The sequence below is a fragment of the Falco biarmicus genome, chromosome 7, assembly GCF_023638135.1.
Source record: "Falco biarmicus isolate bFalBia1 chromosome 7, bFalBia1.pri, whole genome shotgun sequence".
Classification (NCBI taxonomy): domain Eukaryota; kingdom Metazoa; phylum Chordata; class Aves; order Falconiformes; family Falconidae; genus Falco; species Falco biarmicus.
Window position 1 is genome coordinate 28,925,617 of NC_079294.1, and position 16,316 is coordinate 28,941,932.

A 16,316-nucleotide genomic window follows, 5' to 3' on the forward strand; every position below is an offset into this window, starting at 1 on the left:
GATATTGGGCAGAGTATTTTTGGTTTTCTTCAGAAAAAAGGGAGTGATTGGCATGTAAGTTATGATTGCAAAATGACCCTGGTTATTTCACAGAAATATATATAACATTACAAAAAAGTTCTTTAATTGACATATGCAAGAACCATACTTCATACAGAATCATTTAGAAATGGTCTAAATATTTAGTAATAGATTTCATAAGACAGCTCTCTAGGGAAAACTCTCTGTGCAAATATGGGGGGATGAGAAATTATGTACACTGAGTTTATGCCACTGATCTGCATAGATGGCTCCAGAGAGAAATAAAAGATTTCAGATTCAGTTCTCATTAGCCCAAAAAATCTTAAGTATGGGGATCTTTCAGTTGTACACAAAAAGTTAAACTTTTAAAAACACACATACAATGGAATACATATTTTAAATACACCAGTATACCTTGCTTTTTATAGCAATGATTTTAGACAAAGTCTGCAATAGCATTGGGTGATCAAAAATTCAACTCCAGTATTTTTAAAAATCTCCACTGTCCTGATTTGCTTTTAATGGATCTATTAACCTTTTCCAAACTGCAAAAGAGATTCCTGATGTTAGCAAAATTAACAGTGTATTGACAACCAGATCTACAAACAAGCAGAATGTTTTCATCTGTTTCAGACCACTAAATGATAGTAAGTTACCAAAGAAATTCAGTCATAAGTACAAGAAAAAAAAAAAAAAAATCTGTGTTGTCAAATGCCAGAACAAGCTCTAAAAAAAATATTATTAGTATATTCATATTGCAATATACAAAAAGAAATGTGTGCAATAAACAGCAACAATTGCTGGTTCTTTTTCTTAAGCAATGCATATTAAGATCATATACAGGAAAAAGGCCACTGCTTTGAATTTTACTTTTAATACAGCCAGTTAAATTTAACTTCATCTAAAAACCTCACCCAAAATCTTAGTTTTCCTTGAACCAGAAATTAACCTAAAGCAGTATTCTGACTTTTTTATTGTTAAACCTATTGTTAAACCTAAACCAGAACAAATTGAACTAAACTGAAAAAGCTGCTGGTTGCTATTTAAGTGCAGATAAAACAATATCCATCAAATACAGAACAAGACAAGGGGGAGGCCCCAAAAAATTCTTTACTACCAAGTTCAGCTTTATGTTTAAGGAGTGCAAAATATTTTTTTTTAGTCTTTTCACATAGTATTCCAAAAGGCTTCCACATACTATACTGAGTAACACAAATAGTCATATCTTCCTTAAATTATACATGCAAGGTTCATTTAGTACCATTCAGATTTATTTATTTTTTTACATGTTACCTGACCACAGAAAGATCTTTTCCCAAATCTCAATATGTACCCATTTCTAACTTTCTTCACTCCTAATCTATGTTAGAGAAGTGAACAAAAAAACTGGCACTTAAAATGTAAACATTATATCAAGATTATTTAGAACCAAATATAATGCTAAAGTTTCCCCATACAGATTCTATTCAGAAAATCCCAGGAGACTCTGTTTTCCTGGTAATTTATTCTTATGATGAATTACACATGACCCAGCACAGACCCCTGAGCAGGATAAGATGAATCCTTGCATTACGCTGTTTCTATTATGAAAAATAACCATATATTCCTATTTTTCTATTCCCTTACTGAGTTACAAATTTGCAAAAAGACTTTTTCTCTTTTCCCAGCAGACTTCCATTTTTCTAAAAGTGATTGTGGAAGAGCCTTGCCAAAAACAGGTAATTTCATTACAGTTTATTGATCAGGTCACACCTTTACATTGGCATCTACAATATCCCACACTTCAGCACATATCCAGTAACTCTATTTTCACAGTCTCTTCAGATTTGCTTGGTACAGAAGTTAAACTTTGAAATCTTTTGCCTCAAAGACAGCTTTGGAATCCTTTTAAAATAAGGTTCTCTTAAATACACCACCTTCTATTTTCCTGGTACAGAGACCAACATAAGCTGTAGTTACACAACAAAGCCAGTTCTATATATACACATATGAATAGGATTTGGTCCTAGTATAGAACTGTAGTCAACCAAGATAAAGCTATATCCTATGACAAAAGCACATAACCAAGGAGCAGTGTGGTTCACATCATGTCACGGTTCTGGTGAGGAAGCTTTCCCATATGCAATACAGGCTTTTGGAATAGTTTGGCCTAAGCTTTTTTTCCTTAGCTTTTCTTGTTAGTTTGCTTGTTTGTTGGTTTGGGGCATTTTATTGTTGTGTTACGCTTTTCTCTCATGCCCCATTCTCTCAGATTTTCTCTGCTTAACAAAAACATATATTCTAGATCAAAACTGCAGAACAGTAGGATATAAATAAAAAGGCATTAAACCCAACAAATCATTACAATCACACACCATAAAAATATTCTTTACATATTCATAGTTCCGGTGATTCTAGAAATGAAGATCATTTAAAAATGTCAGGAGACTATTATCAATAATAAAATGAGGCAGGGGGAATCAACTTAGTCTGACAATAAAGAAAGAAAAATATTAGACTCTTTCAAACACTTTATACTGCAACCAGTTCTACCAAAATTATCCCAAAATAATTCTCATATTTGATATTAACAAATAAAATTTTAGCAATGACTTGGTTCTTAGCTTGTCATAAAATAACTTGCCAAGGAAAAACATATTTTTATAGTTCATTCCTTAATCTTGTATACTTAAATGGCAGGTGGGGAAAGATTAAAAAAAAAAAAAAAAAAAAAAAAAACCAAACAAAAAACCCCACTGTTGTTACAGAAAAACCTATAATCCTCTCCACAATGTGACTGCATGAACTGGTCCAAAGGAACAGGGTGAAAAACATGGCAAAATACTTCTTGCCTTCAAAAACTCTGAACAAGCAGTCACGCTGAGCAATTTAGCTGCTGAAGAACGATAATCAATTCATAAACACAACAATCTTTCTCGATGAAAGAAACACTTGATTACTCATCATAACAGGCCAGGAATTAGACTGAAATCAAAAGAAGTTACAGCATTAAGCAGAGTAACAGAATAAATTGTGTTTCACAAAAAATAATGTAGGTGTGTACAAAAACGAAAAGAGGAAAAAGCATTTATTTATACTATGCCTGCTAAAAGAATATAGATTAAAAATGAAAAAAAAACCCCACACCCAACTAAAACACTTTTCCTGTGTGCATATGGGCACATGACATCCTTTTAAGGTCACTAAAAGAAATGGCACAGATTAAGATCCTGTTGAAATACAAGCCACTAGCACAAGTAGCTGGCAATGACTTTGTGAGTGTCTACAGGGAAAGGAGATTTGGAAGACGCATACATGTATGGAAGTACCAAATTGCAACAAAGTCCTGATTATTTTCTATATCAAATTATCAGCTAAGTTAATTCTGATGCTTCTTGACAGCCTGTTTTGAATCTCAGTACATACAAAGCTGGAGAAAATCCATAGATTTTAGGAAATCCCACAGAACTTACTGATTATTTTTGCCACGGGCTAGGAAAAGATCACATGCTCTCTGCCATCAACTCCATCTCCAGATGACATGTTTACAACTGTTATTAAATTATGAAAAAGTTGATGCAAAGGAATAAATGAAATGCAAGCAATAAGCAATCCTTTGATATATGGCAAACGGGGAAAACCCACAAGTACTGCCAAATTTGAGGGATTTGTGGCGTTCAAGCCTGAAAGATCATTGCTTCAAAAAGGTGCATAGAAGAAAAAAAAAGCAGAGTGAAGGGTGGAGAGCATGATATTTAAATAATCTCTGAAGATATTAAAATGTATGATCTGCATTCCACTAAACAGAGCTGGAGTTTTCCTTTTTCTTGACCTTGCTGTGTGCTATGCTCCCTGATCTAATGAGGCATCAAAATAATAATCTGCTCTAACATATGTTGCTGTAAAATGCTCCCAAAAGCTGAGATTATTTTGCACTGGTCACATCCTAGCAGTGTTCCCTGGAATACTGCTATTGTACTGAACAGCCAAAACTAAATATAAACTGGTAGCTGAAAAATCTAGGGATCAGTTGAATAGTTCTGATTTGGTGATTTTGTACTATGTTCAGAGTACATCTAAATGCCATTACTTTTGACTTAAAGTGTATGCGTCAGAAAAGAAGCAGTTTTCAGAAATGTACATTTCACATAGAATGAATGTTCAGTTTTCAGTCCTTGCATAATAACTTCAGAAGTATCAGCATTAATTAACTTCTCCCCTCCAACAGAGTTTAGTAATTCAGGTTCATCATACAAATCTTTTCATATCATAACACATTTTAAGAATTATGTATTAGTTAATAGCAACAATAATGAATTGAAAAACATAGATTCCATGTATATGCAAATTAGTTTTCTGGAATATCCCAGGAAAAACAGGAAACAACATTATAAAACAATAAGAAAACATGGAGACCAGAAGACTGAGAACAACTAGATGAATTGTTTGAATGGAACCAGTGGGACAAAATTAGTGTAAGCATCTTTGATCTGGATTAAAATAGCAATGGTTTAGTAACAGAGAAATACATACATCATAAAACACTTCGACCAAGTAAGTTAAGAACCTATTCTAACAGTGTTGCTACACTAGAAATGTTTTATTCCAGAAAGCATCAGTTGTCATACTGCTGCTAACAGTGGCATATCACAGCATACATACATTTGTTTTTGTAAATATCCTGGCTCCTGTTCACAAAACCCTGCAACCACAGGAAGGTGCACAATACAGCTGAAATTCCAGAGCCTTCTTTATCACTGCCTAAGATACGATTAATGGACTGTTTTATAGTGCTCTGTAGGATGCTAACCCAAACATTCAGGGAACTATGAAAACAGAGTCCACTTCCCACAGCTCCATTTGTAGCTTTTTAGTGTCCCCTTTTGATAATACCTGCAGCTCACCATACCAGTTTTCATTCTGCCACCATCCAGAAGAAACATAAATTCTTCTCAGATGAGTGTTATCCACATATAACAATAGCATACATAATTTTTCCATAGTTGTTCGATTTCAACAACTACCAAATCACGCTGAAACTAAGACAAGATGAAAGGATGCATGATACAGATGGGGCAGCAAAATCACCAACTGCTGCAAGCATTCATTGACCAGCTGCAGAGTGTCAAGTGGTGCTTTTGCATCTGTGAAAAAAAGCACCGAGTTGTAAGATCATTCAGTGTTACAGTTATAGGACAATTGGCAACCTCCTCACGCCCTTCAAATTACGTTCATGCCAAACACAAGTGCTACATAACACCACTAACAACAAAATTAAAAGCATTTAACAGGGCAAAATGGAATGAATGCCCTTCGGAAGATTACAGTCCCAGACTACTATCAGTCACCAGATCATCTCCTTCAAGCGACACACAAAGTAAATAGCTAAAAACATGACCTTCTGCACAGCACTGCAACTGTAATGAGTAGGAAAAAGATCACTTTAAGACAATGGAATTTCTAAAATGTGATCAACCAAGAGGAAAGAGACATATAGCAGTTCTGCTTTCCTCACCCAGTCTTAAACATAGAAGGGAAAGAAGTACTTTTCTATAGTTAAAAAAAAAAAAAAAAAAAAAAGCATACCATCCATATTAACCTGGTTGGGCAGTGAGGTGCAAAAAGTGGTCTTCAAAAAATAGGAACTTTGTGAAAACATTATCATTTTTCCTGGAAAGGCACATATTCAGTGGCAGAAACACAATGACAACATTTATCTTGAAAGATTCTACCTTTAGCCTGACAGGTGAAATTCTACACGGTGTCTAAAGAGGAGAAAGGAATGATAGAACTACCGCATAAGAAGATACAACATGACCCTTGAATATGTATTTCGTGAGCTGAAAAGGAGCTGGTAATGCTTTAAGACAAGAATGGATTTTACAGAATTTAATATTCCTGTTACTGTTACACATTCCATTTTACATAGTATTTGTGACAAAAATGTTACCAGTAATATGCTGACTTTGGTAAAGGTATGAAAGACTGAGAACTGAACTTGGATTCCTCTGCAATACTCTTAACATATTTGTTCCCTGAGCAATAAATTGAGGTCTCAGTTCTGTCTGCAAAGCCAATGGCAATCCTTCTTCCTTTTTTCCATCTAATGTGGCCATTCTTCTAGTCCTGATGTATTGCCTCTAATACACTGTGCCTCCCATCTCTGCTGGCCAAGTAGCCTTTTTACCACCAGAGAAGCTCATAAAATCATCTCCTAAGTTATGTTTTCCCTTCTCCTAATCAAAGTCAGTCTTCCAGGTATCCAACAACTCAACCAAAGGCCACTAATGGAAAGCACAGATTTATTTTGTTCACATTAAACAAGGGGGAGTGTGGGGGACAACACAAGTACCATTGCATTTTTCCTAGGAGAATCTCTCCAAATTACATCAGTTTGTTTCAGGAGTGGTTTGTTACCACCATCAAGAGAACTGTATATTACTCATCATAGCTCAAAGATACCAAACGTCTGCAGGGTGAACTTCTGAGTAGCTGAAAATACCAACATAGAAACAGCACACTAAAAATGGCTGAATTTCAGAGGCAAGAGTGATTATGGCTGCTGGATGACACTGAAGGCAGGCATGGCAAGCATTACACTCAGCACTGGTGAGCCCACCATCTTGAATACTGTGTTCACTTTGGGGCCCCTCACTACAAGACAGACACCGAGGTGCTGGAGCACATCCACAGAAAAGCAACAAAGCTGGTGAAGAGTCTAAGAGAATAAGCCCTATAAGAGGTGGCTGAGGGAACTAGGGTTGTTTAGTGTGGTGAAAAGGAAGCTCAGGGGAAAACTTATCACTCTTTACAAACCACCTGAAAGGAGGCTGTAGTGAGGTGGATATTGGTCCCTTCTCCTGAGTAACAAGTGATAGGACAAGATGAAACTGCCTCAAGTTGTGCCAGGGAAGGTTTAGATTGGATATTTTTTCACCAGAAGGGTTGGCAAGCATTGGAACAGGCCACCCAAGGAAGTAGTTGAGTCACCACCCCTGGAGGTATGAAAGACATGTAGATGTGGTGCTTAGGTAGTAGACTTGGCAGTGCTAGGTTATTGGTTGCACTCAACGGTCTTAAGGGTCTTTTCCAACCTAAACGATCCTATGGCATGGAAAAGACATTTGCTCAAAACTTAAACAGAATAAAAAAGGGAAAACAGGATAAGAAAGGGAAAAAAATTAAAGAAAAAAAATTAAGAAATGCCTTTTGTACCATTTATATTTCCAATCTACCTCCCAAATCTGGCCAACTAGTTAGTTTGGCCAACTAAGTACTATCTTGCTTTCAAAGAGTATTTCACATCTCCGATGTATTTTATTTTTATTGTTTGGTTGTAACATATTTCTGTTTGCAATTAATTAATTTAATTAATTAAACCAGAAACTCTATCTGGTTGTCAGAACACAATAGCTTATTTAGTTTCATGCGCTTTTTATGGCCAACTATGTTTTTAAGATGCTTAGAGACCTAGTTCTATTGTTTCCTTTCTTTATCATATACTCAAAGCTACAACCATAAGATGTTGCCAGGGAGGGAAGGGAGAATGTCGAGCTTCCGCAAGAACATAAAAACAATAAACACAAGCTACCTACCTGAACTCACTTCACCCATTCATCAGGCCTCATGTTGGTATCCAAAGTCTCCTTGCTTTCTCTAAGAGCCTGTGTCCTCTGGTACACGCCCTTTCAGTGAATTTTCACAGATGTTATTACGGTATCCTCTTCTGAGTCTTGAAAGAAATCTACTTTCCAGTAGTAATGTTCCTAATGTATTCCAAACAGGGATAGCATGAAACTGCATCAGAAAGTCAAAAGCATGGACAGCAGCACCAACATTTTAGTATTCTTTTTTCCTCTTGTGGTAGAAGCGACCTTATCACCCAACTTTTCATCCTTGTCTTGGTTCTCCTCTTGTTTAACTATGATATACACAGAGGTATTCCTGCAAGTACTCAGCAGATGGGGTTGCACTCTTTTTCTGCCCAGTGGAAGGACAAGAGGCAACAAATAAAAATTGGAACACGGTAAATTCCAGCTCAATAAAAGAAAGAAGAAAAAACCCAAACCAACCAAACCTGTAAGTAAGGATTGTCAAACACTGGAGTAGGTCTCAGATGATATGGACTCTCCACTCTTAAAAATATACAAAACCAGATCTGAGCAAGCTGCTCTAACTGGAGCTGCTATTGAGAAGCTGGACTAAATGGAAATCCCTTCCAACCAGCACGATTCTACAATTCACACATGCTAAAAAGATCTGTGCAGTTTACATTACACAGACTGCAGCATGAAAAAGGTTACCCAAAACACATCGGTTCATTTTAAAGACAACAGCTTGATTCCAGTCACAGTCACCGTTAGGTAATTGAAGTTGTAGCCAATTGCTGACAAACTACACTGTGAGGAACATCAAGGAACAATTATTTCACAAGACAGGGAATGTGTCATCTACAGAGTGAAACAATGTTAGCAGAAGACTTTTTTTAATCTACAAAACAATTTAAATACTAGATTAGGCTTTATCAGAAAAAGCTGAATTTTGAAACTGAGACATGCAAAGCTACCATAAATAATTGTTATTCCTAAAAGGCAAGTGTTGAATTGCGTGCTTTGCTACAAATCTACATTGTTCCAGTTGCAATAAATTGGTTTAAAAATTATGGCCATACCACGAAGGAAGCCATTTTAATAAAAAGCCTATTCAAGTTCAACCACTTACAAGCCTATTTTTATATAGTATGAATGAAGACCAACTGCAGTAGTCTCTATGCTTTCTGAATTTTCTGATGAACTAAGTACCATTAGGGTTAATTTTAAAAGCGGGGGGGAAGGGGGGGATTATGTCTATACAGACTGTATTAATACTGTCTCCAACATAATCTGACATCCCACAAACTGATCACTGAAATCAAATGATCACTAAAACTTTTTCCTATCAGAACCACACATTTTGTCCAAAGCAATGCATCTTTTACTAAAGCCATTCACGTGATTCCAACACATTAAATGAGAGAGAATGAATGAATCCCAGAAAAACTGCTCAACTAGTTATGAAACACTTTGTTTTCAGCTTTTTACCAATGCCTTTTCATATAGGACTGAAGAACAAATCTTCAAAACTTCTCAAGTTTTCTCAAGTACTAAAATAAGATGCTTTCCCAGAATCTAAATTATTTTTATAGCTCTTTTCTAAACCCCTCCCTACTTCCTAAGATGGTTTCTGAAGACTAGACCTTCAAGCTAACCATAGTACACCCACAACAGTCCATTCATATTGCATAAAGCAGAAATATCACCTCCCCTACATCCCTCCTCCTGGTAGTTCATTCAAAACTAGTCTCTAACCTGTAAGTGCCATCTACAATACTGGTCTCTAGACCTGGGATGGCATAATTTGGCTCAATCAAAACACAAGTTACTCAAGTAAGTTCAACTTGCCAAGCACTTTAAGGTAGTGATCTCTTTCTATCATTAAAATCACTGTATCTTTAAAACTACCACTTTTAGAGCTTTATTAGAAACAATATATTCTCCTTAAGAGCCAAAGACGATGACCAAGAACCCCCTGCCACGCAGCCTTAAGGGACCCTTCCTTAGTGTTTGAAAGTTACCAGTTTGCTGACAGTTTTTAGGTTTCATTAACTGATTTTAATACAATTAACATGAGTTACAACAAATATCTTCAGGAAAAATCAATCTGATTAAAAGACAGTATCATTAGGATCAATTTCAAGGGAATTACCCTATAATTAACTCAAGGTTTTTTCTTGGTTTTTCTACATACTGGCAAGGCATCTAATTTTTCTCATTCACTTTAGACTTCAGCTATTTCAATATTTGTTTAAAAACAAAAAAAGAGGTCGCCAAAATAAAAAAAAAGCCTCAACTGAACTGTAAAAACAATTAAGATTACCCTACACTAACAGGTTCTGCCGATATCTGAAATGTTTATTAGCCACTATTTAACATAATCCAAACATAGACACAATAAAGAAGTACTGAGTTATCAGTGTAGCTTGATTACAAGATTAAAAAAAAAAAAAAAAGGTAAAACCAAACCAATTGCAGAATATTTCTATACAGTAGATGTACCCTTGGCACTTATCCACATCCTGTTCTCTCCATGACAACTAAAATTTCTTCTAATAAACAACAAAAAGGCAAGACTAACACAGCCAGAAACTAGACATTAAATCATAAAATGTAGTAAGGTTATCAGAAGGTTATTAGACCACCCCTCCCTTCTAAGATGAGGTCACACATACTCGTGTGTATTACTACATGTTATGGACTTCCCAGTCTATTGCAGCACTTCACAAGCCACACTACATTAATCTCCGCTGGTAAAAACATTAAGCTTATTAGATTTGGTGTGTTCCAAAAGACCTAGAACAGCACTTACTCTCTACATTAAATCAACCTCAATTTTTTCAGCCTCTCCTCATAGGTCACAGATCCAGTGTTCCAATCACTGTTGTCTTCTGGACTTCCCAATTTGGCAAGGTAATTTTGATTTGTTTGCATGTATTAAGTGCATGGCTCAAAACTGGACACAATCAGCTAGCTGACTCCATTTCTACCCTAAGCTGAGCAGAGGCGTTTACACAGTGTTTTCTGACAGTGCTTCCATTTATATATCCTGGTATGATGTTACATTTTCAGAACCTTTTTTGTGTATGATACCATTGACCTAAGGTCAGCTCTTAACCCTTTTTTTCTTCAGAACTCTCAGCCTTTTGCTTATTTTCTTTAATTTAAAAGCAGTATTTTGAGCTTGCCCTCAATGGCTTGTATCCCATTTTTCTTAGGTCATTCTAATTTGTTGGTTCATTTTAAATTCTTATCCAATCTTCCAACTTCTCTGCAGTCTTTCAGCCTGGTATCATTTTTCACTGCAGCAAACGCTCAAGTCAATGGATACATTAGTAACCTCTTCTCTTGAGAAAAAAAAAAAAGACATGAAAGACTGTTGTTTGTACTACTGCAGCAGAACTGACTTAGACAGAGAACACACTTTTAATAAAGAACGTATTTCAGCGAGCCAGCCAAGCAACAAGCCATCTTTCAAACAAGAATCCAAGCTAAATGACTACCAGAATGAAACAGTGAACTGAAGTTGTATTAGAACAAGAAACAGACTTCGCTGATCCTCAGGTGAGGGGGGAAGTAGTAAGCATGAAAGATAGTAGATACTCCAGAAACACAGAGGGATGGTCCAGCTTTGATCCTGATATAAAGGGCAGGGCTAGATCAGCAACATACCCTTCTGAAAAAATATTTTCCTTTTCCATCAGGAATCATATGTTGAATGATTTCGATATGAAGAAATAAAAAAATAACTATCCAAGGTTTCAGGTGTCCCTACAACAAACTTTAAAACTAAAAATATAAAAGCCTTCTGCAGAGAATAGTTTATCTTCAAAAGCCTACCACTGGTAAATCTAACAGTATATCCAATAAAGGATAAGAAAGTGTTTTAGAATCTAATAAAAAATGCTCAGTTGATCTTTCTTTTTTAGTAAACTAGAAAACCACAGTTCATAGATGGAATGGATTAGATCAAGTGTGAAATATGATATGAGAAAAAAAGAAAGAAAAAAAAGGGGGGGGGGGAGGATGAACGACTACCACTAGAAAGTTTTTACATGTGAGAAGCATCAAGAAAAACGTATTAATAGGTAGATAGATTAAATACAGTTTTTCCCAGCTGGACTTTGATAACAGAAAATAGTTCCACATGCAGTTTGTTATACACTCTGACAGGAGGCAGGAATCCAACACAAGCCATGATCAAGTAATATGGGAAAGGTATCACCTTTGCTCTATTACTTAGTTACTTGCCTCAACCTACCAGCACTACCTAGATCTCACCTAGATATTAAGCTCAAATGAGCTTTCCTCCACTGCTCAATCTCCCTTAATAGTTGAGCAATGCATACAAAAACCACTGACTTAACTATACAGACCTGCACAAATCCGTTTGATTATCTTCCCGCACAAATTGAACAGAGAAGGCAAAAAGAGGTTTCATGCAGTTCTCAACCACTGTGCTTTGTCATCGCTGCTAAAGGAAGGACTGCAACTCTACAAAAGATGCAACCATCACCACAGTTTACAGACAAATCAAGGCAGAGTGAACACAGTACAAAAAGAAGGATAAAAACTAAGTACAAGCAAGCATATATGCATGCATCCAAGCTCACACCTAAACCAAAAAAGAAAAATTAGTTTACAAAACCGTAAACTAAGACAAATTGCTGTGTTATGTAACATCATGTACAACAGACCAGACAATTCTGATAAGAAGTGAGGTTTGGACAATTTGTGCAAGTTCTTCATACATACTTTTCATTCATTTCCACCACCTGGAGAGAAGACTACTACAGATTTTCTAGTTATCTGGCAAGATTTTTTTCCCCTCTAAATCATTCTTTCTATTCGGTACGGACAGGTCACTCCTACTAATAGCAAAAGCTGGGAAGAATCTGGCGAGGTTAGCCATTTCCAGTCTAAAGCTCTCACAGAAGCCACCATCTGTTCTCCAAAGTCAAATCAATTTCCAGTCTGGCAACTTCAACACAGCGTTAACCTCAAACTGCTGGACAGATCCACTGACTGGCTGCTGCTGAATGGTCAGGCCATACTCCCACACTCTTCGCTCCTGCCAGCAGAGTCTCATTTCTTCCTCTGCACCTCTTTAACACTTTCTGAATGCTTATCTGAGTTGATTCAACCCAGAAATCAAGAAACAAACTAGCCATCTTTTCCACACATTTCTGAGATAAATCAGTTAACTGGTTTCAGCAGACGTCAGATACAGAAGAGAGCAGGGTTTGGGAAATGGAAACAACCCCTTTCAGCAACAGTAAGCAGTTACAACAGCTAACCCAGTTCCAAGAAACCTAACTGGAAACTGGATGTTTGGAAAGCTACCACCATACTCTTTGTTCTGTCCTGGCCATGAGGTCCTCAGAAAGAACATCATTTGAAATCCCCCCCCCCCCCCTTTTTTTTTAAAAACAAAAAAAAACCATCAGTTAAATTCATAAGCTAACAAAGTACTTCAAGAGCTATAACTTCATAAAAAAATCATAATAATTGAGAATACTTTAGATGTCTACAGCTTGACAACCATTACTGAAGTTGGGCAAACAGTAAAAGCATCTCATCTGCAACAAATTCACTTGAGCTGACAGTCTAATTTGTTTAACTGTGAAAGTTCAATAAACTTTCACAACCTTCTTATCCTTACCATAACTAACAACACTGCTTATAAGTCTTTCCTGCAATTGCATTAAAACAGAATAACATCATAACATGTTTGGTTTCCAAATTCACACTTGAATTCACGTTTCAGTGAAGTTTTCTTCATTCATTAATCAACTTCTCAAAAAGAAGAGAGTTACTGTTCTTCTAAGATGTATCTTTTATGATACATTTAATTATTTGAGTATTATGGTACTTGCTTGGACCTTCAAAACTGTTAGAATCTGTAGTATTAGGATTTTAATACTCGTGACCATTTGAGAAAATCTAGCATTTGATCTAGAATATCCCAGATCACACAATAATATTCAGCCACAACAGTTTAGTTTCTCTCACGAGGAACTTCATCAAACAGGGCCTGCACCCAGCTTCCAGAGAAGCAGCGCTTACCTCTGAGAAATACATGTAGTATCTGCAATACAGATGAAAGGGCCCAAAAATAGTGCCAAGGAAAAGGCTTTGTACATAAGACAGAGAACACATAATGAATCTATCAAATACTTTCTCTTTTTAGAGATAAGAGGCAAAAAGAAGGAAGAGAAATGGGTGTAAGGAGAAAAGAAAGATGAAACAGGTGGTTTATTGACCCAGTTTTGTCAGTGATCTGACATAAATGCAAAGGACCTGACCTCTCTTTTGCAAAGTTTGCTTCACCCAGCTGACAAGAATTTATGAACAGAAGGGCAGTTTTCAGTTGCTGTTTAAGTAGCACAGGTCTTCATATAGATTCTTTACATCTAGTTTTCATCCCAGTGGAGGCAACATCACAGAGGAAGAGAAGTACTTACTTACCAGCAATAATTATCCTTCAAATTAATACTTTTGGGGACTCTTCTTCCTCACTTTCATTTTGAAGCCTATGAAATTCTCTGAAAGTAGAAGAGGAGATGACAACCATTAGGTTTTATCCTTTTTTATCTTACTCATGTTTTCATCCTTTGACTATTATATGCAGCACTCAAAAGATGCATGCGAACACTTTTATTAAAAATACTGTTCAGAATTTTATGATTTGTGGTTACATTACTTGTAGCAAAACCATTATGAAAACAGAAATTTATATATATGAACAACCTCTATTTATACTGAGGTCCAAAGAAATAGAAACTGCCTGCTTTGCTGCCAAAAACATCAACAAAGGTTAAGCATGGACCCTCAAGGTGTCTGTGAAAACAAATAAAGCAAGCAAGGGGCAGGGAGGGAAAGCAGTCGATTTATTCCTGGGATATATATATAGCCAGGGTTTAGGAATAAAAAGCTGAGAAAACTTATACGATCAAGATCCTAAAACCAGATGCCAAAAACTAAAATAGCAAACTCCTCCAGCTGAAATAGTTGCCAGAGTTGGAAAAGAATAGGTTCTACCTTTCAAATAGATGTAAGCAAATTAATTTGGTTTGTACCACTTGTATATTTATGTTTACACATAACACAACATAACATACATAGTAGACCTAGAATCAGGGAACCCAAGATTGGAAAAGACCCTTAAGATCATTGAGACCAACCGCAAACCTAACACTGCCAAGTCCAGTGCTAAATCATGTCCCTGAGTGCCACGCCACATCTACACATCTTTCAAGTAACTCCAAGGATGGTGACTGACCCACTTCTCTGGGCAGCCTGTCCCAATGCTTCACAACCCTTTCGGTGAAGAAAAGATTGTTTTAAACAAACTCTTCCTTTTGAGTTATCAAGGTATGGAGTTACATCATTTTATAACACTGATCTCACTAACTCAGAATGCCTGTATACTACTGAACTAAGTGTTGATTCTTGGTCATTTAACAGAAAAGCAAGCAAAAGCTACACATACCAGACTCTGAAACAGCGGTAAATTGGATGTTGAAAAGGCTAATTTGAGAACCTCACTTCTAGGGAAGGCCTAAAACTGGGGAAGAAAAATAAATAGGAAATCAATTAAAGCAACAATAGCACCAGGAATAGGAGTGAATTAAAAATTATAAATGCTTCAGATAATTGTGTTTTACTGCAATGAGAATTATGCCACATCACTCTTTATGTTTGAATGAAAAATAAGTGACTGTATTTCAAAGAGAAGCTTCAGCAGCTGTACTGTTAAATGAACAAGGTGAACCAGCAACTCTAAAAATCTCAAAAGCAACAGTGATAAAAATGGAAAAAAGATGAAATTCTGTATTTTCTTTTTTATGTAACAAATTATTTAAAATAATCAGCACCTACAAGGTCAGAGCCCATGAACTTTCAAAACTTAAACTTCTGAGGACAGAGTGAGATAGCCTATTTTTATTTCCATTTTAGATTGGTAATTTGGGTATACTTCAGCTAGGGTTGCACTCAATATAAAGGATATAGTTTTCCCTGTGATAAAGCAACTCAGAAATACAAACAAAACAACAACAACAAAAAAATACAACACTGTTACCCCATGTATAAAAAGTAATATCAGGGGTTTAGCTTTCCAGAAAAACTTTTATTGTACCTCTCATCAAATCAGTTATACCACCTGTTTCACAAACATGGAGAGGTGAAACTAACAGCTGAAGGAGAGAGTCAGGAAGCCAAGCAAAACTGAACATGGAGCCCACCTGTTCCAAGAGGTAGCCCTACAGTGAATCCATTAAAGCACAGTCTAGAATGATGGTTACTTTTCATTTATATGAAGTATCACGCTGTATCTTCTTACAAAACCGTATTTGCAACCCCAATAACAGGTAGAAGGCAGCATATTATCTGAGTCATATGTATGGAAAATAGATTTAGACAGATTGACTCTAGCAAACATGAAGTGTACATTTCATGTAATGAAAAGAACTATTGCTAGATTTACAAGTTGATTTATCTTTAAGCAACAGAACTACAGACAGTACAAAAAGGCCAGAGTCCTATCAGCCTGGGCAATTCACCATGCCCTACAGGTAGCTCCCCAAAAATCTTAAACTGTGGTATTTTAAAATATATATAAGCACACAGAACAATAAAAAGAAAGCATGAATATCTGGGTCTTTTTTCCGTACTAACGTACCATCAGAGTGAAGTAGCTACTTAACAGTTGTTGACAAAGTA

General features: G+C 36.2%; 1 protein-coding gene across 8 annotated transcripts in view; it reads right to left on the reverse strand.

Annotated features, from left to right (window-relative positions):
• FUT8 (fucosyltransferase 8) overlaps positions 1–16,316 on the reverse strand; it is a 187,432-nt gene that overhangs the window by 84,594 nt on the left and 86,522 nt on the right. For 5 of the 8 annotated variants that reach the window (XM_056346062.1, XM_056346058.1, XM_056346064.1 and 2 more), the window contains one exon: positions 14,061–14,137. The gene's annotated coding sequence lies outside the window, so the exon portion shown is untranslated. Of the gene's footprint in view, positions 1–7,595; positions 7,767–14,060; positions 14,138–16,316 lie in introns of all 8 variants that reach the window. The other 3 variants (XM_056346059.1, XM_056346065.1, XM_056346063.1) reach the window with 1 other exon arrangement.